The 22,422-nt window shown below is 51.2% G+C and overlaps 8 pseudogenes; all 8 read left to right on the forward strand.

The window, feature by feature from the left end:
• Window positions 1–1,408: 1,408 nt before the first annotated feature.
• On the forward strand, window positions 1,409–1,527 carry LOC138459790 (5S ribosomal RNA; annotated as a pseudogene).
• Window positions 1,528–1,633: 106 nt separating this feature from the next.
• On the forward strand, window positions 1,634–1,742 carry LOC138459861 (5S ribosomal RNA; annotated as a pseudogene).
• Window positions 1,743–1,848: 106 nt separating this feature from the next.
• On the forward strand, window positions 1,849–1,967 carry LOC138458604 (5S ribosomal RNA; annotated as a pseudogene).
• Window positions 1,968–5,699: 3,732 nt separating this feature from the next.
• On the forward strand, window positions 5,700–5,818 carry LOC138458122 (5S ribosomal RNA; annotated as a pseudogene).
• A 7,717-nt stretch (window positions 5,819–13,535) lies between these two features.
• LOC138456032 (5S ribosomal RNA) lies at window positions 13,536–13,654 on the forward strand (annotated as a pseudogene).
• Window positions 13,655–19,858: 6,204 nt separating this feature from the next.
• On the forward strand, window positions 19,859–19,977 carry LOC138459347 (5S ribosomal RNA; annotated as a pseudogene).
• Window positions 19,978–20,299: 322 nt separating this feature from the next.
• LOC138458223 (5S ribosomal RNA) lies at window positions 20,300–20,418 on the forward strand (annotated as a pseudogene).
• Window positions 20,419–20,525: 107 nt separating this feature from the next.
• LOC138458188 (5S ribosomal RNA) lies at window positions 20,526–20,644 on the forward strand (annotated as a pseudogene).
• Window positions 20,645–22,422: the final 1,778 nt, after the last annotated feature.

Below are 22,422 nucleotides of genomic sequence, written 5' to 3' on the forward strand. Positions count from 1 at the left end.
AAGCAGTGTTGGGCCTACTTAGTACCTGGAGCGGTGACTGCCTGAGTGTACTAGGTGCTGTAGGCTTTTTTGTGCTCCATGTTCAGGAAGTGAGCCATTTCTCAATTGTATTTCAAAACTGCATGGTCTAGCTGACTTGATGCTTAACAGTACAAAACTCAGTAGGAACAGAGCCCATGGCCACACCTGAATGCACTCGATCTCGGAAGCTCAGCAGTGTCGGGCCTACTTAGTACCTGGATAGAACACCGCCTGGGAATACCAGGTGCTGTAGGCTTTTTTGTGCACCAAGTTCAGGAAGCGAGCCATTTCCCAATTGTCTTTCAAAACTGCATGGTCTAGCCAACTAGATGCTTAACAGTACAAATCTCAGTCAGACCAGAGCCTACGGCCAAACCACACTGAATTCCTCTGATCTTGGAAAGTAAGCAGTGTTGGGTCTGGATGGGAGACTGCATGGGAATGGCAGGTGCTGTAGGCTTTTTTGTGCTCCATGACCAGGAAGTGAGACATTTCTCAATTTTATTTCAAAACTGCATGGTCTAGCCGACTAGATGCTTAACAGTACAAATCTCACTAGGACCAGACCCTACTGCCACACCACACTGAATGCACCTGATCTCGGAAGCTAAACAGTGTCGGGTCTGGATGGGAGACTGCATGGGAATGGCAGGTGCTGTAGGCTTTTTTGTGCTCCATTTTCAGAAAGTGAGCCATTTCTCAATTGACTTTCAAAACTGCATGGTCTAGCCGACTAGATGCTTAACAGTACAAAACTCACTAGAATCAGCCTACGGCCACATCACACTGAATGCACCCGATCTCGGAAGCTGAGCAGTGATAGGCCTAGTTAGAACCTGGATAGGAGACTGCCTGGGAATACCAGCTGCTGTAGGCTTTTTTGTGCTCCGTGTTAAGGAAGTGAGCCATTTCTCAATTGTCTTTCAAAACTGCATGATCTAGTCGACTAGATGCTTAACAGTACAAAACTCAGGAGCAGAGCCTATGGCCACTCCTGAATGCACGCGATCCCGGATGCTACACAGTGTCGGGCCTAGTTAGTACCTGGATGGGAAACGGCCTGGGAATGCCAGGTGCTGTAGGCTTTTTTGTGCTCCATTTTCAGGAAGTGAGCCATTTCTCAATTGTCTTTCAAAACTGCATGGTCTAGCCGACTAAATGCTTAACAGTACAAAACTCACTAGGACCAGAACTTACGGCCACACCACACTGAATGCTCCTGATCTCGGAAGCTAAACAGTGTCCAGTCTAGTTAGTACCTGTCTGGGAATACTGTAGGCTTTTTTGTGCTCCATGTTCAGGAAGTGAACCATTTCTCAATTGTCTTTCAAAACTGCATGGTCTCGCCGACTAGATGCTTAACAATACAAAACTCACTAGGGCCAGAGCCTACAGCCACCCCACACTGAATGTGCCTCATCACAACTGATCTCTAAAACTAAGCAGTGTCGGGGCTAGATAGTACCTGGATAGGAGACCGCCTGGGAATACCAGGTGCTGTAGGCTTTTTTGCGGGGCATATTCAGGAAGTGAGCCATTTCTCAATTGTTTTTGAAAGATGCATGGTCTAGCCGACTAGATGCTTAGCAGTACAAAACTCAATAGAACCAGAGCCTACAGCCACGCCCCACTGAATGCGTCTGATCTCGGAAGCTAAGTAGTGTTGGGCCTAGTTAGTACCTCGATGGGAGATCGCCTGGGAATACCAGGTGCTGTATGCTTTTTTGTGCTCCATGTTCAGGAAGTGAGCCATTTCTCAATTGTCTTTCAAAACTGCATGGTCTAGCCGACTAGATGCTTAACAGTACAAAACTCAGTAGGACCAGAGCCTACGGCCACACCACACTGGATGTGCCTGATCACGACTGATTTTGGAAGCTAAGCAGTTATGGGCCTAGTTAGTACCTTGATGGGAGACCGCTTGAGAATACCAGGTGCTGTAGGCTTTTTTTGTGCTGCATGTTCAGGAATTGAGCCTTTTCTCAATTGTCTTTCAAAACTGCACTGTCTAGCTGACTTGATGCTTAACAGTACAAAACTCAGTAGGAACAGAGCCTACGGCCATACCTGAATGCACCCGATCTCGGAAGCTAAGCATTGTTGCGCCTAGTTAGTACCTGAATAGGATACCTCCTGGGAATACAAGGCGCTGTAGGCTTTTTTGAGCTCCAAGTTCAGGAAGTGAGCCTTTTCTCAGTTGTCTTTCAAAACTGCGTGGTCTAGCCGACTAGATGCTTCACAGTACAAAACTCAGTCAGACCAGAGCCTACGGCCACACCACACTGAATTCATCTGATCTTGGACGCTAAGCAGTGTTTGGACTAGTTAGTACTTGGATGGGAGACCACGTGGGAGTACCAGGTGATGTAGGCTTTTTTGTGCTCCATGTTCAGGAAGTGAGCCATTTCTCAATTGTCTTTCAAAACTGCATGGTCTAGCCAACTAGATGCTTAACAGTGTGAAACTCACTACGTCCACACCACACTGAATGCACCCGATCTTGTCTGTTCTTGGAAGCTAAGCAGTCTCGGGCCTTGTAAGTACCTTGATGGGAAACCGCCTGGGAATACGAGGTGCTCTTGTCTTTTTTGTGCTCCATGTTCAGGAAGTGAGCCATTTCTCAATTGTCTTTCAAAACTGCATGGTCTAGCCGACTAGATGCTTAACAGTACAAAACTTAGGAGGAACAGAGGCTACCGCCACACCTGAATGCACCTGATCTTTCAAGCTAAGCAGTGTCAGGCCTCGTCAGTACTTGGATGGGAGACGGCTTGGGAATACCAGGTGCTGGAGGCTTTTTTGTGCTCCATGTTCAGGAAGTGAGCCATTTCTCAATTGGCTTTCAAAACTGCATGGTGTAGCCGACTTGATGCTTAACAGTACAAAACTCAGTAGAATCAGAGCCTATGGCCACACCACACTGATTTCACCTGATCTGGCAAGCTAAGCAGAGTCAGGCCTAGTTAGTACCTGGATGGGAGACCACCTGGGAATACCAGGAGCTGTATGCGTTTTTGTGCTACATGTTCAGGAAGTGAGCCATTTCTCAATTGTCTTTCAAAACTGCATGGTCTAGCCGACTAGATGCTTAACAGTACAAAACTCACTAGGCCCAGAGCCTACGGCCACACAACACTGAAAGTACCCGATCTTGACTGATCTCAGAAGCTAGGCAGTGTCAGGCATAGTTAGTACCTGGATGGAAGAAAGCATGGGAATAGCAGGTGCTGTAGGCTTTTTTGTTCTCCATGTTCAGGACGTGAGCCAATTTTCAATTGTCTTTCAAAACTGCATGGTCTAGCCGACTAGATGCTTAACAGTACAAAACTCACTAGGACCAGAACTTACGGCCACACCACACTGAATGCACCTGATCTCAGAAGCCAAACAGTGTCCAGTCTAGTTAGTACCTGGATGAGAAAACGCCTGGGAATACCATGCCCCTGAGATTTCAGACACCCTAACTAATGAGAACCTAGACCTGCTGTTCATAACTGAAACTTGGCTCCATGAGACTGCTGGCCCTGCTATTATGCTAGCAATACCAGACGGCTACCAACTGCTAAGAGTTCACAGACCTAATACCAAAGGAGGTGGCTTAGCTATTATCCACAAAGCCAACCTACCCATTAGACTAGCCACTAGTACACCTTTTCAGTCCTGCGAACTCCTCATTGCGAAACTACAACTCTCATGTAACCGTACTCTGACCATCTATGTGATCTACAGACATCCTGGATCACTAGGAACTTTCGAGGACGACCTAACTAGTATCCTGACTAACAATACAAAAGACCATGCGCAAATCCTACTATTAGGAGACTTCAACCTTGGCTTCAATGACTGTAATGACAAACATGCCACATCTGTTGCCACACTACTGCATGATTATGGATTAACGCAAAAAGCCACTACCCCTACACACTCTAAAGGTAGGACTCTATATTGGGTTGCTGACTTGAACTGCAACATCAGTATTACCAGTATAACTCCTCAAATATGGACAGACCACCATTTAATCTCATTCTCTGTCTCACTTGACCTTACCCACCCTAAACCTATAATTATGGCCCTGCCACTCCCTACTAGAAGTAAAAAAGACATCACAGTAGAACAACTCCTTCCACACCTCCTCCCCACCCATAACAATGTAGACAATATCACATAGCCAACCTTACTTGTGGAAACCTATAATAGTACCATGACCAAGGCACTAGATCTGATCGCCCCTACCAAAATCCGTAAAGGCAAACAACTTTCACACCTGAATAACTGGTTCACACCTCATCTGAAAAACCTTAGAACTCAAAAAAGAAAATTGCAATCAATCTGGTGACCCTCGCCTACTGAGGAGAACAAAATTAAGTTAGCCACCCATGCCAAACGGTACAAAAAAGAAATTATTAGCACAAAAGGGACACTTACAACGACAGAATAGCTAAAGCCAAATCTGACACTAAGGAATTATTCTCTATCCTCCGCAAAATGGAATCACCCATACCGCAAACTGATAATACTCCCAAAAATAAGCTCTGGTGCATGAATATACAAAATGCCCTTGCAGGAAAAATCAGCTCTCTTCAAACAAAAATTGCATTAAAAAAGCTGCCTTCCTATTGCCAGCAGAGGCTACTCCTAATGTACAGCCTTCCCTATATCAGCCCAATAACACTCCTCACCCTTTTAGCTTCAAACAAATAACCATACTAGAGACAGAAAAAATTATACTCTCCCTAAAGCCTTCTAATTGTAAAGGAGATAATTGCCCTGCTCAAATTATAAAAGATGCAGCGAGACCTAGCTCCCTTCATCTCCAAACTGATCAACGCCTCCTTTAAGACTAACCTAGTGCCCAATAACCTTAAGCAGTCTTGGGTCCTACCTTTGCTAAAAAAACAAACTCTCGACCCCTCCATCCCGACAAATTACAGACCCATCACCACTCAATTGAGCCATTTCTCAATTGTCTTTCAAAACTGCATGGTCTAGCCGACTAGATGTTTAACAGTACAAAACTCTAGAACCGGAGCCTACAGCCACACCACACTGAATGCACCTGATTTCAAAGCTAAGCAGTGACAGGCCTAGTTAGTACCTGGGTGGGAGACTGCCTGGAAGTACCAGGTACTGTAGGCTTTTTTGTGCTCCATGTTCAGGAGGTGAGCCATTTCTCAATTGTCTTTCAAAACTGCATGATCTAGTCGACTAGATGCTTAACAGTACAAAACTCACTAGGACCAGAGCCTACGGCCACACCTGAATGCACCCGATCTCAGATGCTACGCAGTGTCGGGCCTAATTAATACCTCGATGGGAAACCGCCTGGGAATGCCAGGTGCTGTAGGCTTTTTTGTGCTCCATTTTCCAGAAGTGGGCCATTTCTCAATTGTCTTTCAAAGATGCATGGTCTAGCCAACTAGATGCTTAACAGTACAAAATTCACTAGGACAAAAGCCTATAGCCACACAACACTGAATGCACCCGATCTTGACTGATCTCAGATGCTAAGCAGTGTCAGGTCTAGTTAGTACCTGGATGGAAGAAAACATGGCAATACCAGGTGCTGTAGGCTTTTTTGTGCTCCATGTTCAGTAAGTGAGCCATTTTTCAATTGTCTTTCAAAACTGCGTAGGCTAGCCGACTAGATGCTTAACAGTACAAAACTCACTAGCACCAGAGACTATGGCCACACCACACTGAATGCGCCCAATCTCATCTGATCTCTGAAACTAAGCAGTGTCGGGCCTAGTTAGTACCTGAATGGGAGACCTCCTGGGAATACCAGGTACTGTAGGATTTTTTGTGCTCCATGTTCAGGTAGTGAGTCATTTCTCAATTGTCTTTCAAAACTGCATGGTCTAGCTGACTAGATGCTTAACAGTCCAACATTCACTAAGACAGGAGCCTACGGCCACACATCAGTTCATCCGGGTTTTGGTAGATCATGCCACCAGGTACCCTGCGGCTATACCCCTTCGGACTGTAACTGCCAAGGTGGTTGCCAGGGCTCTCCTGGGCATTTTCACCCGTATTGGATTCCCCAAGGAGGTTGTCTCTGACAGAGGATCCAACTTCATGTCTAGTTACATGAAGACCATGTGGAAAGAGTGCGGAGTAACCTATAAATTCTCCACATCTTACCACCCCCAGACCAATGGTCTGGTTGAGAGATTTAATAAAACTCTCAAGGGCATGATAGGTGCTTTGGAAGAGACCCTAAGGAGGAAATGGGATCTCCTCCTGCCATGCCTGCTTTTTGCTTACAGAGAGGTAACTCAAGATGGTGTTGGTTTCAGCCCCTTTGAGTTACTCTTTGGACATCCCGTGAGGGGGCCCCTTGCCTTGATCAGAGAAGGTTTGGAAGCCACCCCTCCAGGTCCCGCCAAGCAAGTGGGGGACTATGTGTTAGGCCTCAGACGGAGGATGACACAAATGATGGGTCAGCCAACAGCGAATCTCAAGGCCAGCCAGGAATTGAACAAATACTGGCATGACCTTAAAGCATCGCAAGTGGATTGGACTCCGGGACAGGAGGTCCTCGTGATGGAGCCTAACAAGCCGCGGGCATTGGCAGATAAATGGACTGGACCCTTCAGGATAATCTCCAAGATGGGCGAGGTCAATTATCTAGTTGACATGGGAATCCCAGGGGTAGCCCCTCAGGTATTCCATGTTAATCGGCTCAAGCCTTTCCACAGGCGAGCAGAAGTCTCATGTCTCTTGCTAGCTTCAGAGCAAGAAGAGGATGAGAGTGAGCCCCTTCTTGATTTGCTGTATAGCAACCCTCAGGATGGCTCAGTGGAGAGAGTGCATCTCTCTCCAGATTTGACAATAGAGCAGCAGAGGGCCTGCAGGACTTTGCTCCAGCAGTATGCCTCTCTGTTTTCGCTGACGCCAGGCCTTACACGGTGGTGTAAGCACGAGATTGACACTGGTGACAGCGTGCCTGTCAAAAGCAGGAGCTACCGTATGTCAGACACTGTTAAGAACCACATTCAGACTGAGGTCGCCAAGATGTTGGATCTGGGTGTTATTGAACCCTCAACCAGTCCCTGGTCCAGTCCCGTGGTCCTTGTCCCCAACGCAAGTTCCCAGGCAGATACCAAGGATTGGAGGTTCTGTGTGGACTACCGAGGAGTCAATGCCGTCACCAAAACTGACGCGCACCCATTGCCCAGGGCCGATGAGCTTGTGGACACCATAGGTGCTGCCAAATTTGTGAGCACCTTTGACCTCACCTCAGGCTATTGGCAAATAGCTCTGACGGACCATGCCAAGGAAAAGACGGCGTTCTCAACACCAGAGGGACTCTACCAGTTTAGGGTCATTCCTTTTGGGTTGAAGAATGCCCCTGCCACCTTCCAGAGATTGGTCAATCATGCTCTCAGTGGGCTGGAATCCTTGTGTGGCTTATTTAGACGACATTGCCGTCTACAGTTCCACTTGGGAAGAGCATTTGACACATCTGGGTAAGGTGTTGCAGGCCTTGAAAAGGGCTAACCTCACTATCAAGGCCACCAAGTGCCAGATAGCTCAGGGGAAAGTCATCTATCTTGGTCATGAGGTAGGAGGAGGTCAAATCCAACCTCTCCCCAGTAAGGTACAGGATGTACAGGACTGGGAGACTCCCACTACTCAAACCCAGGTGAGAGCCTTTTTGGGCCTCACTGGGCATTATCGTAATTTAATGGCGGACTATGGAACCATAGCTGCACCACTGACAGCTCTGACTTCCCTCAAACAACCTAGGAAGGTTAATTGGACGGAAGACTGTCAGAGGGCCTTTGATGGTTTGAAGGAAAGTCTGTGTAGGGCACCTGTGTTGTGTGCGCCTGACTACAGCCGACCCTTTATCGTCCAGACGGATGCCTGCGACACCGGAATTGGAGCTGTCTTGTCCCAGTTAGATGACAAAGGGAGGGAACACCCTATCATCTTCAGGGTAGAGAACTTAGGTGGGCTACTGTTGAGAAGGAGTGTTTCAGTATAGTTTGGAGCCTTAGGCGTTTTAGGCCCTACCTTACGGGGTCTACCTTCAAGGTCCAAACAGATCATAAACCCTTGAAGTGGCTTATGCAAATGAAGGGTGAAAATCCGAAACTGCTCAGGTGGTCCATTAGCCTGCAAGGGCTAGACTTCACTATAGAGCACAGACCAGGGAAGAGTCACGATAATGCAGATGGCCTTTCCAGAAGGTATGTTGACCGTCTGGATGAGGGTGTCTATCCCGTGGGAGATTAGGCACCCTCCACCTCAGTCTGGGGGGGAGGAGGCGACTGTGATGCTGGAAATGCATCGGAGGGACAGGGCCTCCGTATCCTTGTCCTTTACTGCCTTTTTATCGTGTGTTCTGTCGTGTTTTCCGCGCAGGAGTTCATGTGGGACTCCAGGCAGTGCAGCTCTCTCTCTTTTGGTTTGGTGAACAGACCCGTGGGATACCCTTACGGCACCCATGGGTGGGGGTACAACCCTGTGCCCCTAGTGTATGTTTTTGGGCACCTGTGGGTGGCTCGCAGAGCAGGGTATGGGCTGGTGGCAGCTCCATGCTGACTTTGACAGGTGCGCTGAGTATCCTCCATTTTGGGGATCCCCAGGCCCTGCCATTGGAATCAGTTGATTCCTGATGGAAAACAAGATGGCCCCTGTGGCCTCTTGCTTTCTATTACCTATTACCTTGTTTTTCCAAAGTCCTGGGAAGCCCGGACTCTGTCCCTTCCCCCTGACTGGCTGTTGGGCAGAAGTTCCATATATGGTGTTGTTGTGCAGTCCAGTCCAGACTGACTGGAGCCTTCCCAGTGACTGTATGTTGTGGGTACGCCCTGTGGGTGGGACCTGGGTGAATGGAGTGCGTGACCAATATGCACTTCTTGTTGTGGCTGACTGGTTTCTGGTATGAGAGACAAAGACTGAGACAGCCCTGCCCAAAACTGACCTGAATGCAGTGTGTAGTGTTGAATGGCTGAGTACTTGTCCCAATCCACATTCCTTGATGTGAGTGTCTGAGAGGGAGGAAGATGGTCTGAATGCACTGTGTGCCTGATTGGCTGACTGACTGCATGAATGCCCTTCCGTATGATTGGCTTCTGAGAGTGACCCAGCAGTGTGAATGAGAGACAAGATATTATATCTGGGGACCTCTCACCACTGGAAATTGTTCAGAAGCTGTGTCTACACTTTAAGAGTAACTGGAACTGCTGATCCTCGACGCCCAGCTGGAAGACGAAGACTTGCTGTTGCATTTGCTTCGACCTGATCTGAAAGCTGCCGAACTCGTCAAGGACTGCTCCGAGAGAGGACATGGTAAGGTGCAGTCTTCCCGTGCTCCGAGGGACCATCGAGCACCGCTAACCTTCGCCGAAGCTCCCTGGAACTCAGACCCTCGAAAGGCTCCCGACCCGAGACGAGACCGCTGAGGAGAATGAAGCAAAGCACCCGGACTTCGCCGCTGTTGAAGTCCATTGCCGTCGACCAGGGTTCACAGGTTTGTGTAACCGCTGGAGGCCTGTCGAAGTTGCGTTGCCCAGCCGTGGGGACCACTTGACGCCGACGACCGGAGCCGCCCGCTCCTTTGCCTAAGAATATTTGAATCCAAGGACTCCCTTGTCCGCAATGTTGACCGCTTTGTCCTGCCGGAGTAGAAAGTCGAGGACAACCAACGCGCCGAGGAGAATCCGCCGGTGGGTTTCCCGCCACCTGAAGGCCACAAAGACTTTGACGACTCTACGCCCTTGTTGGGCCACAGTTCTTCTGAAACTCTTTGCGGTCCTGAACAATCCATCGCCGAGGTGCTCATCCTCATACCTCATACCTCATCCTCACAGGACGTCGCTGACGAGCATCGCCTGGATCGACATCGGGGTCTCGGCACCCTTGAACTTCTCATTGCCGCCGTCAACGACAAGTTTACCATCTTCAACGCCTCTCGACGATCTGTGGCTCCTGCTTTAAAGGGAGTCACTCAAGAAGGATCCTTCGATGCGTCTTCAAAGAACTCTACTGCACCAGGTACATTGGGGGGGGTAAAACCTTGATAGGAGGAAATAAGGCTATTGAACAATATATGGACTGGGCTTGTGCTATATATCTTTATTTTACAGGTTGCCCAGGTGGGGGGGATCTCCACACAGAACTGTACATAGTGGTAGGGGCCAGTAGTCTGCCTACCGTGTCAACCATCTTGCTTTCCTTCCTATCTCTATTGCTGGTTTCCGCGTTATTGGTCATTGACATTTTAACCGTACAGTTGATGCACTTTAATGAGATTCGATAACATTGGTGGTAACACTTTAGAATTGTATATATTTATCATTGTTGATTTCCGAGTACAAAGTGCGTTATTGTGATCGTGTACATACCTTTCAATATTAATTATATAAAGACTGTGTTTTCAGTAATACAGTGTGTGGACATTCCTTTGTGGGGTTCGGGAACTACACTGTACTTAAGAACCGGCCTGCATCACCTCCTGAGAAGCTAGGCCTTCATTGCTCGACCACGTTACCAATAATAGAGAATCTTGGCTGGGGTACGCTGTGCCTCTCCTCTACCATATAGAGAGCGGAAGTACAGACACCCCCCTCCAGTCTTTACAAGGGGTACTGGCCTGAAAGGGCTGGGCGAGAAATTCTAGTTGCAGACCGCGCGCTGTGTCCCTGACCCAGGCGTCCCCTGACAAAATGTCCCAAGCACTTGTAAAGAGCGCTAGCCTCCCCCCAATGGGTGCAAGCGGTGCAGATGCTGCTATTAGTAGACTGACCTGAGGGTTGCTGGGCACCATTCTTAGGTCCTCTCTTCCAGTAGCGACCTCTGCCTGGTCCTCTTGCGCTCTTGCCAGGCATTTTGTTGCTCCCTGTGATATTGAGGTCTTCTCTCGAAGGAATAACGGCCGGAAGAGCGACGTCGACCGGCCCTGGATAAAAATGTTGATGCGAAAACCCTCTTGATGGAGGCCTGGGCTTTGTCCAATGTGGTAAAGGTACCTACAAACTTAGACATTTCCTTCATAAAAGGATCGCCACAGAGTAGGCCTAGTAGCGGCAGCACCAGACTCTGCGTTTGCTAATTCTGTTAACTTCGAGTCTATTTTGAAGAGTATGCACTTCCGGCGCTCGGTGGAGATAGCGCAGCTCGCATTTCCCAGTAGGCAGATGGCTCTGTGAGCCCAACCGGAGAGAATCAATGGGTCAATTGGGTCTGAAGAGCTGGAGGCTTCTTCTGCCAGGTCTAAAATTTTTGCAAGAGAACCAGTGACGTCCAGCAGCTTGTCCTGAAAGGACTTCCAAGCCCGGTCGATGCCTTTCCTAGGATCTTTCATATGTTTTCCCAAGAACGTGACCATCTTTGAATCCAGTTCCGGCGTCATAGCTACTTTGTCTGGTATCTCTGGACGTGGACATTCTGCCTGAAGTCTCGCCCTGATCTCTTTGTCGAGGGGCTTACGCAGCCTGTTAAAAATATAGTCGGTTGTTCTGGCTCATGGTTCCCAGTCGGTGGACCTGGGATGTATTAAATCTTCGGGAGCGAACATCCCCTTAGTAGGTGGCTGTTCTCCGGTGTTTCCCCTGGAGATGGAGGCTGCCGCAATCCCAGAGGTTGTGGGTTTTGAACCCCAGATCTGAATATCTTCATCTGAAGAACAGTGTGATAGTGTGATAAATCATCATATACATTCTTGTACTTTGTTCATCTTCTATGCCCTGTCCATCTCCCTCCGGGCTTGAGGGTCTAACACCGCTGGAGAAGGCGTCAGATACGGCAGCAGTAGCAGGAATCGATTGACTCGGGGTGGGGTGGATGGTGGTCAGAGGGCTGTTGCGAGCCAGACTACATCCCCCTTGAGTAAGGTGCTTTCTCTTCTGGGACTTTTTTCCCCTTGTCGGGGATGCCCCTCGCATGCGCTCTTCCATGTTATCTAGGCGCTGCTGTATTGGCAAGAGCATGCCTGTTACAGCCTTTTTGTTACTGTTTTCAACAGTGGATCCCAATATCTTTTGAAGGCTTTTCTCCATAGCCACATAGTCAATATAGTATGAATCCTCCACACATTCTGACCATTCGTCGTTTGATTGAGGGGAGTACTGTGCTGCCATGATGATTAAGCACCTTACTTCTCTCTTTTTTTTCTTCTTTCTCTACTGGGCTCCCTGATCGCCTTCTCTCACAGCCCAGTTGTTATACTATTAAGTCAGCTCAGGTAATCATTTTATATATATTTCCTGCTTCTTATTTTTTTATTTGAGTATTTCACTCCTGTTCTTTTCCATGATCCTGGACCTTGTTTATGCTGCTGAGAGCACGTATATCCAAGTACTTCTGCTTCTGTTTGTTCATCTTTTTGTTGTTGTTATGCTGACAGAAGAGAAATTGTAATTGACAGCTCCGGCGCTCGCATTAACTGCTATTTTGCGGGTGGAAATGCTCACGCGACCGCCGGAGCCTGGAGAAAAGGACCAAGGAGAGCAGAAGCTCCCCCTGGTGGCTCGTGGGTGCGCCACGCCCTGCTAGGGGCTGCGCTGTCCCCTCGAGAACTGAGCAGACTACTCCGGGCCGGGGAGGCAAGCAGAGACACCGCGGACCCACTGCGGCGGTGAAAGGGACGCCGCAAGTTAATAAGGAATGAAACTAACGAAAATGTTTGTTTGCACGTTGACTCTGACGCCAGCAAGAAGCATCTGGTTTCGTTAAACAAGGAGAGCGGCTGACAAGAATGAGAGCCTTAACGCATTACGGAAAACGTATCATAATAACAATCAAACGATTCTCATTATATATAATGATTTAACTAAAAGGAGTATAAACAATGAAGTTATATAGCACAAATATTGAATAAACTGTTCTGAATAAGAAATGAACTTATCTCTTGCTGTGAGCAGCAAAGAAAGAGGAAGTTATTTCTTGTTCAGGACTGTTCATGGGAGCTCCTGCGTGCCTATTGGAGGACTAGTATCACATGCATATGGACACTGGATGACCTTTAGGAGCATCATGGGAAAGTAAGTTTTTGCTGTTTTTTTTAGATGTTATGGACTCTAGACGCACATTAGTGTTCTGTTATATGTACTTTTTACTGCACCTTTAATATGAGTTGTTCGGTACAGAAAGTGCATAAAAAATATCTTGCTGCTGAGCTTTCTTTACATTTTCAATTAAAGAAAAAGAAGCATAATGTGAGCCTTAGGTCTTGACATAGAATTAACATACGGGTAGTGTGTTCATGGGTGATAAATCTACCTTCACATGCAATGCAGTACAGAGAATATTGAGTCCATAAAGAGGCTTGAAAGAAAGCCATTATTGTGTAGATTGTTTTCTCCAACTCCCTGCAACAGAAACAGGATGGATGGAGTAAAGTTATCCTACTAGACATAGGAGTCCTGAATGGGCCCACAAGTCTAATATATCTCGCCTGATTGAGCGCTGACCGAGTGATGAGCATGGTATCATGTTGCAAGTGGCTTTATGGCTTAGCTTACTAAATCCAACTGCATAAGAGTAATACTCTTAGTATTTCTTGAGCCTACGGCCACACCACACTGAATGCGCCCGATCTCGTTTGATCTCATAAACTAAGCAGTGTTGGGCCTAGTTAGTACCTGAATGGGAGACCGCTTGGGAATACCAGGCGCTGTAGGCCTTTTTGTGCTCCATGTTCAGGAAGGAACAAGTTACTTACCTGTAACTGTTGTTCTCCAGCATGGGTCTGGCATGGATTCACATGCTCATGAATATTCCCCGTCGTCAGGCTGGGAATCCTCGGTAAAGAAAAAACCAGTATCAGTTTCGTTTCTGATCTGTCTTTCGTAGTAATAACCAATCACTGGTCTCTGCGTCATACTGACCACAGCCAATGACTGCCCTCTACCTAAGCACCGCCTCTGGCAGCCATCTTCAGATTTGGAAGCACGTGAAGTGGCAGTATGACCAAGTGAAGAGCCGCAGAGGGGTAGGCGGGAGGGTTCGCATGTGAATCCATGCCAGACCCATGCTGGAGAACAACAGTTACAGGTAAGTAACTTGTTCCTTCTCCAGCATGGGGTCTGGCATGGATTCACATGCTCATGAATAAAGAATACATAGCAGTACACACATGCACAACCACGGGAGGTGGCAAAGGCTCAACATTAAGCATCACATCAAACTCAACATTAAGCATCTTACCTCCTCACCAGGCTCACCTCAGGCGAACAGGTTGCGCAGCACTGCTTGGCCGACCCTGGACTCCTCCCTGGAATCCCGGTCGACGCAGTAGAATTTCGTGAAGGTGTGCGTCGACCTCCACGTAGCAGCCCTGCATATGTCCAGCAGGGGCACACCAGATAGGAACGCCGTGGTAGCTGCGATCGCTCTGGTGGGATGGGCTCTCGGGCGGCCAGGCAGCGGTCGGTTTGCCAACCGGTGACAGTACATGATACAGCCGGAGAGCCATCTGGAAATGGAAGCCTTCGAGAGAGCCTTCCCCTGATTGACAGGTCCAAAGTTCACAAAGAGTTGTGACGTCTTCCGAAAACACTTCGTGCGGTCCACGTAGAACTTCAGCGCTCTAGCCACATCCAGCGAGTGCAAAGTCCTCTCAGCCGGCGACGAAGGCGACGGGAAGAACACAGGCAACACCAAGGGTTCGTTGAGATGGAAGTCCGACTGTACCTTGGGCATGAAGGAGGGGTGCGTCCTGAGCACTACCCTCCTGTCGTGAAAAGTCAAGTACGGGGCCTTGCAGGATAGGGCCTGGATCTCTCCCACTCGTCGTGCGGAGGTGATGGCCACAAGAAACGCTGTTTTCCACGACAGAAATTTCAACGGAGCTGAGTGCAGAGGCTCGAACGGAGGTCCCATGAGCTTGGTCAGCACCACGTTGAGCTCCCACGCCGGGGCCGGAGCCTTCACCGGCGGGAACGATCTGAACAGTCCCTTCATGAACTCTTTCACCAGACGATGAGACCACAAGGACGTCCGCCCCGTGGTTCTGGTGTATCGGGAGATCGCAGCAAGATGAATCTTGATGGACGCGTGTGCCAGTCCAGCTTTGGCCAGCGTCAGCAGGTACGGCAGTACTTGGGGGCCCGTAATCCATAGAGGGTTAATCTTCTGTGCGTGGCACCAGACAGAGAACCTCTTCCATTTGTGTCCGTAGCATTTAAGAGTCGAGGACGCCCTGGCCTTTGCAAGAACCTCTCTGCAGTCGGCCGGTATGTCGTATCCTCCAAACTCTAGCGCTGCAGGAGCCAGGCCTGCAAGTTCAGCGATTTCGGGTCGTGGTGGAGGATGGTGCCTCCTTCCCTGGAGAGCAGATCCGCGTCCACCGGCAGCTTGATTGGCGGGGACGCTGACAAGTCCAGAAGGTCCGGGAACCATATCTGCCTCGGCTACGCAGGTGCGACGAGGATCATCCTGCACCGTGACCTCTTGAGCTGGTTGACGAGCCGGATTAGCAGTGGCAAAGGAAGGAACGCGTAGAGGAACAGGCCCTCCCAGGGGAACGAGAAAGCATTGCCCATGCTCCTCGCCTGGGGAAACCTGCTGGCGAACCTCCGGCACTTGGAGTTCGTCGCCGTCGCGAACAGGTCGATCTGGGGTGTGCCCCACCGTCGGAAGAGGCGATCCACTAGATCCTGCCGTAGTTCCCACTCGTGGCACGAGCGCAGCTCCCTGCTGAGTGAGTCGGCGATGGTGTTTTTTATCCCTGCCAGATGAAACGGCACCAGAAACATCCCTTGGGCGACGGCCCAATGCCACAGATCCTGCGCCTCCTTGGACAGGGCTGGGGACCTGGTTCCGCCCTGTTTCCTGATGTAAAACATGGTGGTGGTGTTGTCGGTGAAGATCCTCACCACCTTGCCCTTGAGGGACGGAAGGAAGGACCTGAGGGCCCAAAACACTGCACGGAGCTCCAGGACGTTGATATGTAAGGATTTCTCCGTCGGGAGCCAAAGGCCTCTTGCGTGCAGATTTTCGGTGTGCGCTCCCCACCCTTCCAGGGAGGCATCCGTGGTCACTGTCTCCTGGTGGGCTGGGGTCTGGAAGTCCATGCCCGCCGTCAGATGCGCGCGGGTGCCCCACCACCAGATCGCTCGTCGGAAACTCTCGTCGAGTGTGATTCTTTCCTCGAAGCTGCCCGTCGTTTGGATCCAGCGCGCGTCCAGGAACTCCTGCAACGGGCGCATCCGGAGCCTGCACATGGGAATGAGGTAGATGCAGGAAGACATCATTCCGAGGAGGGACTTGATGGACCTCACCTTGGCCGCGTCGGCCACCAACATCCGCTGCACCTTGCCCAGGATGGTCCTGGTCCTCTCCTCCGACGGGGAGGCCAGAAGGGACACTGTGTTGAGCCTCGCTCCCAGAAACAGAGCGTCTTGCGCGGGTACCAGGTGGGATTTGGCGTAGTTCACGGAGAATCCCAGGTCCGTGAGAAGTTGGACGGTCCTTGCCGTGTGAACCACGGCAAGCTCCCTTGTCTTGGCTCGGATGAGCCAGTCGTCCAGGTAGGGGTAGACGTGGATCCCTTCGCGGCACAGCTGCGCCGCCACCGGTGCGAGGCACTTGGTGAACACCCTGGGTGCCGACCGTAGTCCGAAGGGCAGGGCTTTGAACTGGTAATGACGCCCTTGGACCACAAACCTGAGGAATTTTCGTTGCCCCTTCAGGATGGGAATATGGAAGTAGGCATCCTCCAAATCCAACGACGACAGGAAGTCTCCTTCCTCCAGCTGACCCAGGACGTGCTGGAGGGTGACCATCCGGAACTTTTGCGCCTTGATGAACTTGTTCAGACGTCGCAGGTCCAGGATGGGGCGCCATCCCCCCGTCTTCTTCTTCACGAGGAAGTATCTCGAGTAAACTCCGGAGCCCCGAAGCCTCTTTGGGACGAGTTCGATGGCGCCCTTCCTGAGCATCGCCTTTACCTCCAGGAGAAGTTGAGGGACGTGAAGTTCTTTCCTGGCCACGGGGGGGACGCGCGGACACTTCCTTTGAAACTCGAGCGCGTGGCCCCGGGCCAAGGCGTCCAGCACCCAACGGTCGGTGGAGATGGACTCCCACACGCTGACGAAGCTCGCCAGCCGGCCTCCCACCGGAGTGCTTCGGTGGGGGCCCGACCCCACGGCCGTTTCAATCCTGCTTCGACGAGGCTTTGACGCCTTGTCCTTGGCGACGACGGCGGGGTCCGCCAGACTTGCCTCGTCCTCTGTAGGCCTCCTGAAACGACGAGCGGGCCGCTTGACGGTAGGAGGAGAAACCGCCGCCGGAACCTTTGGAGGCGCCCTTGCCTCTGCTGCTCCGAAAGGGCGTCCGTCGTTGTTGCAGAACTCCAAGGGCCCGGGCCGTCTCGGTGTCCGCTTTAATGGCCTGAAGGGAATCGTCCACTGTTTTCCCAAACAGGTTGTTCCCATCGAAGGGCATGTCCAGGACTCTGGTCTGAACGTCTTGACGGAAGTCCGTAGCCTTGAGCCATCCACGCCGCCTAAGGCAAACGCCGTTGCCCAACTGGCGGAACCCAGTGTCGGCGATGTCCGTCGCAACGGTAATGGCGTGGTCCGAAGCCACCTCACCTTCCTGCAGGATCTCCAGGGCCTCTGCCCTCTTGTCGTCCGGCAAGAAGTCCAGCAGGGGAGCCAGTTTGTACCAGAGCTCCCTGTCGTATCGGGCCACGATAGCCAAGGCGTTGGCAGCTTTGATCGTCGTCGCTGCAGACGAGATGACCCTGCGTCCCATAGCGTCCAATTTCTTTCCCTCGCCGTCCGGTGGGGAAGTCGATGTGGAGGCCGCACCCCCCCCCCGCTTTGTTCCTGGCCGCCGCGGAGACGACGGAGTCCGGGGTAGGCTGCGCCCGGAGGCACATGGGGGCCGTGTCCGGGACCCGGTACTTTTTCTCGTACCGGTCTCTTCTAGCTGGCGTCGTGGAAGGGTTCTTGAGGAGGGTGAGGCCCTCATCCCAAATGTCGTCCAATAGAGGCACTGCAAGGACCGTCTTCGTCTTGGCCTCGCGCCGCTGATAAAGGAAACCTTCCTTCTTCTTCTCCTCAGGGCAGAGTTGGAAAAGCTTGGATGCCCTGGCGATCATGGAGTGGAACGATCCAATCTCGTCGGGCGGAGAAGCCCTGGTGGGAGGCGACCACGGTACATCCTCGTCGTATACCACGTCGTCCGTACCCGTCGCTGCCGTGTCAGTCCCAGTATCATCCCCTCGGGTGGACGGGGAGGAGGGCTGGAAGGGGCGCGACGGCTGAAAAGGAGGAGGAGGGTGGATCCTTCTTTTCTTGGTAAGGGGAACCCCAGAAGGTCCCGGTTCTGGGTCCCCCGACGGGAGAGGTTCCGTCGGCAACGGTAGTCTCGTCCTTATCTCTGAGCATAAGGACTGTATAGCCAACAAAATGGCCGCCGAGCTGTCTCGCGGCGCTGGCAGAGGGGAATCCGGCGGGCGATCAGGGGCCCCGTCGGTACCCTCGACGATGTCGTCGTCACCTGCGTCGGGATCCATCCCGACGGGCCGGTCTTCTTCCACGCCGAGGCCGTGGCTTAAGACCTCGACCAGCTCCTCCTCCGAGGTTGAGGCCGAATCTACGACGACGCCCTGCCCCCCCTTTTTCTTCCCCACGGGGGATTTCACGGGGGTCCTATCGATGGGCACAGAAGAAGACTCCCTCCGAGGTGTCAGGGAGACTCTGAGCGCCGAGGTCGCCACCACTGGTGTAGCCTCCACAGGATGAGCCAGGGCCGCCGCGACAGCTTCGATAGAGGGCTTGGCCGGATGGATTAAGGCCTTCACCACCTTAGGTGCGCTCACCGCCTTATCCTTGAGGGGGGGGGACATTGCCTCGCTCCCCCTCCGCCTTCGAGCTCGACCGGGGCCTCTCCAGGAGCCTCGCCGGGTGCTCGGCCTTCCTCTTACCCGACCCAGAGCGTTGGCTCGTGGTTGATGGTGCCGGGGAGGGTGCGCCCAGCCTGGCGCCCGTAGAGCCCGACGGTTCGGCGCTCCCGGTGCCAGCGGACTCGCGGTGCTTGGCCTTATGTTGGACCCCCGTCGCCGGGGCGTCCTCAAAGGTCTTAGAAGACCGCTCGGATTTCTTCCTCTTCTTCTCGCCGGACGGGCTCTTCCCTTCCAGCCAGTTGGCGAGACGTTGATGGCGGTCCTTCATGGTCCGCTCCGACATGTTGCCGCAAAACGCACAGTCCTTCTCCACGTGCGTCTTGCCCTCATGTAAGCAGTAGAGACAACAGGAGTGTTCGTCCTCCTTAAAGACGTTCTGGAGCTGGCATCCAGGGCAGATCCTGAACAGTTTTCAGGGCGTCGAGCTTCCCTTCTCCTGGGCCATGTCCGGGCCTGAGAAACTTCTGGAGTCCTCCAAAAGCGTAGCTCGACGAAATCTTCACCCTTGAGGGGCGCAGACGAATCCGACACGGGTCCCCGTTGATCGGATGGAGAGTCGGTGGAGCTTGAGGCTCTTTTGACCGAAAAAAACGAAGTTTTTGAGAAAAAACGTGAAAAAATAGCACTAACGCTCGAGAGCAATAGCATGAGGATCCCAACACATGAACGTGCGGTAAAAATCTGAAGATGGCTGCCAGAGGCGGTGCTTAGGTAGAGGGCAGTCATTGGCTGTGGTCAGTATGACGCAGAGACCAGTGATTGGTTATTACTACGAAAGACAGATCAGAAACGAAACTGATACTGGTTTTTTCTTTACCGAGGATTCCCAGCCTGACGACGGGGAATATTCATGAGCATGTGAATCCATGCCAGACCCCATGCTGGAGAAGTGAGCCATTTCTCAATTGTCTTTCAAAACTGCATGTTCTAGCCGACTAGATGCTTAACAGGACAAAACTCACTAGAACCAAAGCCTACGGCCACACCACACTGAATGTGCCCGAATTCATCTGATCTCAGACGCTAAGCAGTGTTGTGCCTAGTTAGTACCTGGATGGGAGACTGCCTGGGAATACCATGTGCTGTAGACTTTTTTGCGTTCCATGTTCGGGAAGTGAGCCATTTCTCAATTGTCTTTCAAAAACTGCATTGTCTAGTCGACTAGATGCTTAACAGGACAAAACTCACAAAACCCAGAGGTTACGGCTACACCAAACTGAATGCACCCGATCTCGGTAGCTAAGCAGTGTGAGGCTTAATTTGTACCTGGATGAGAGACCGCCTGGGAATACCAGGTGATGTAGGCTTTTTTGTCCTCCATGTTCAGGAAGTGAACCATTTCTCAATTGTCTTTCAAAACTGCATGGTCTAGCCGACTAGATGCTTAACAGGACAAAACTCACTCGGACCAAATCCTACGGCCACACCACACTGAATGCACCCAATCGCGTCTGACCTTGGCAGTTAAGCAGTGTCGGGCCTAGTTAGTACCTGGATGGGAGACTGTCTGACAATACCATGTGCTGTAGGCTCTTCTTGTGCTCCATGTTCAGGAAGTGAGCCATTTCTCAATTGTCCTTCAAAATTACATGGTCTAGCCGACCAGATGCTTAGCAGTGCAAAACTCACGAGGCCCAGAGCCTATGGCCACGCCACGCTGAATGCACTTGATCTCGTCTGATCTCAAAAGCAAAGCAGTATTGGGCCTAGTTAGTACCTGGATGGGAGACAGCCTAGGAATACCAGATGCTGTAGGCTTTTTTGTGCTCCATGATTAGTAATTGTGCCACTTCTCAATTGCTTTTTAAACTTGTATTTATTAGGTTTATATAGCGCTTTACGCCAAAGCGCTTTACAATACAACAAGAATACATAGTAAACAAGAAGCATAAAGTTACAAAGACATGAAACAAACCATCAAAAACAGTATGCAGATCAATTGACCAGTTCTGAAGGAGGAATGGATAAGAGGAAAAAGAAAGGGAAGGAACAAGTTACTTACCTGTAACTGTTGTTCTCCAGCATGGGTTTGGCATGGATTCACATGCTCATGAATATTCCCCGTCGTCAGGCTGGGAATCCTCGGTAAAGAAAAAACCAGTATCAGTTTCGTTTCTGATCTGTCTTTCGTATTAATAACCAATCACTGGTCTCTGCGTCATACTGACCACAGCCAATGACTGCCCTCTACCTAAGCACCGCCTCTGGCAGCCATCTTCAGATTTGGAAGCACGTGAAGTGGCAGTATGACCAAGTGAAGAGCCGCAGAGGGGTAGGCGGGAGGGTTCGCATGTGAATCCATGCCAGACCCATGCTGGAGAACAACAGTTACAGGTAAGTAACTTGTTCCTTCTCCAGCATGGGGTCTGGCATGGATTCACATGCTCATGAATAAAGAATACATAGCAGTACACACATGCACAACCGCGGGAGGTGGCAAAGGCTCAACATTAAGCATTACATCAAACTCAACATTAAGCATCTTACCTCCTCACCAGGCTCACCTCAGGCGAACAGGTTACGCAGCACTGCTTGGCCGACCCTGGACTCCTCCCTGGAATCCCGATCGACGCAGTAGAATTTCGTGAAGGTGTGCGTCGACCTCCACTTAGCAGCCCTGCATATGTCCAGCAGGGGCACACCAGAAAGGAACGCCGTGGTAGCTGCGATCGCTCTGGTGGAATGGGCTCTCGGACGGCCAGGCAGCGGTCGGTTTGCCAACCGATGACAGTACATGATACAGCCGGAGAGCCATCTGGAAATGGAAGCCTTCGAGAGAGCCTTCCCCTGATTGACAGGTCCAAAGTTCACAAAGAGTTGTGACGTCTTCCGAAAACACTTTGTGCGGTCCAGGTAGAGCTTCAGCGCTCTAGCCACATCCAGCGAGTGCAAAGTCCTCTCAGCCGGCGACGAAGGCGACGGGAAGAACACAGGCAACACGAAGGGTTAGTTGAGATGGAAGTCCGACGGTACCTTGGGCATGAAGGAGGGGTGCGTCCTGAGCACTACCCTCGTGTCGTGAAAAGTCAAGTACGGGGCCTTGCAGGAAAGGGCCTGGATCTCTCCCACCCGTCCTGTGGAGGTGATGGCCACAAGAAACGTTGTTTTCCACGACAGAAACTTCAACGGGGCCGAGTGCAGAGGCTCGAACGGAGGTCCCATGAGCTTGGTCAGCACCACGTTGAGCTCCCACGCCGGGGCCGGTGCCTTCACCGGCGGGAACGATCTGAACAGTCCCTTCATGAACTCTTTCACCAGACGATGAGACCACAGGGACGTCCGGCCCGTGGTTCTGGTGTATCGGGAGATCGCAGCAAGATGAATCTTGATGGACGCGTGTGCCAGTCCAGCTTTGGCCAGCGTCAGCAGGTACGGCAGTACCTGGGGAGCCGTAATCCGTAGAGGGTTAATCTTCTGTGCGTGGCACCAGACAGAGAACCACTTCCATTTGTGTCCGTAGCATTTAAGAGTCGAGGACGCCCTGGCCTTTGCAAGAACCTCTCTGCAGTCGGCCGGTATGTCGTATCCTCCAAACT

This window comes from Ambystoma mexicanum, chromosome 4p (assembly GCF_040938575.1).
Source record: "Ambystoma mexicanum isolate Mex_15411 chromosome 4p, UKY_AmexF1_1, whole genome shotgun sequence".
NCBI classification, from domain to species: Eukaryota; Metazoa; Chordata; class Amphibia; order Caudata; family Ambystomatidae; genus Ambystoma; species Ambystoma mexicanum.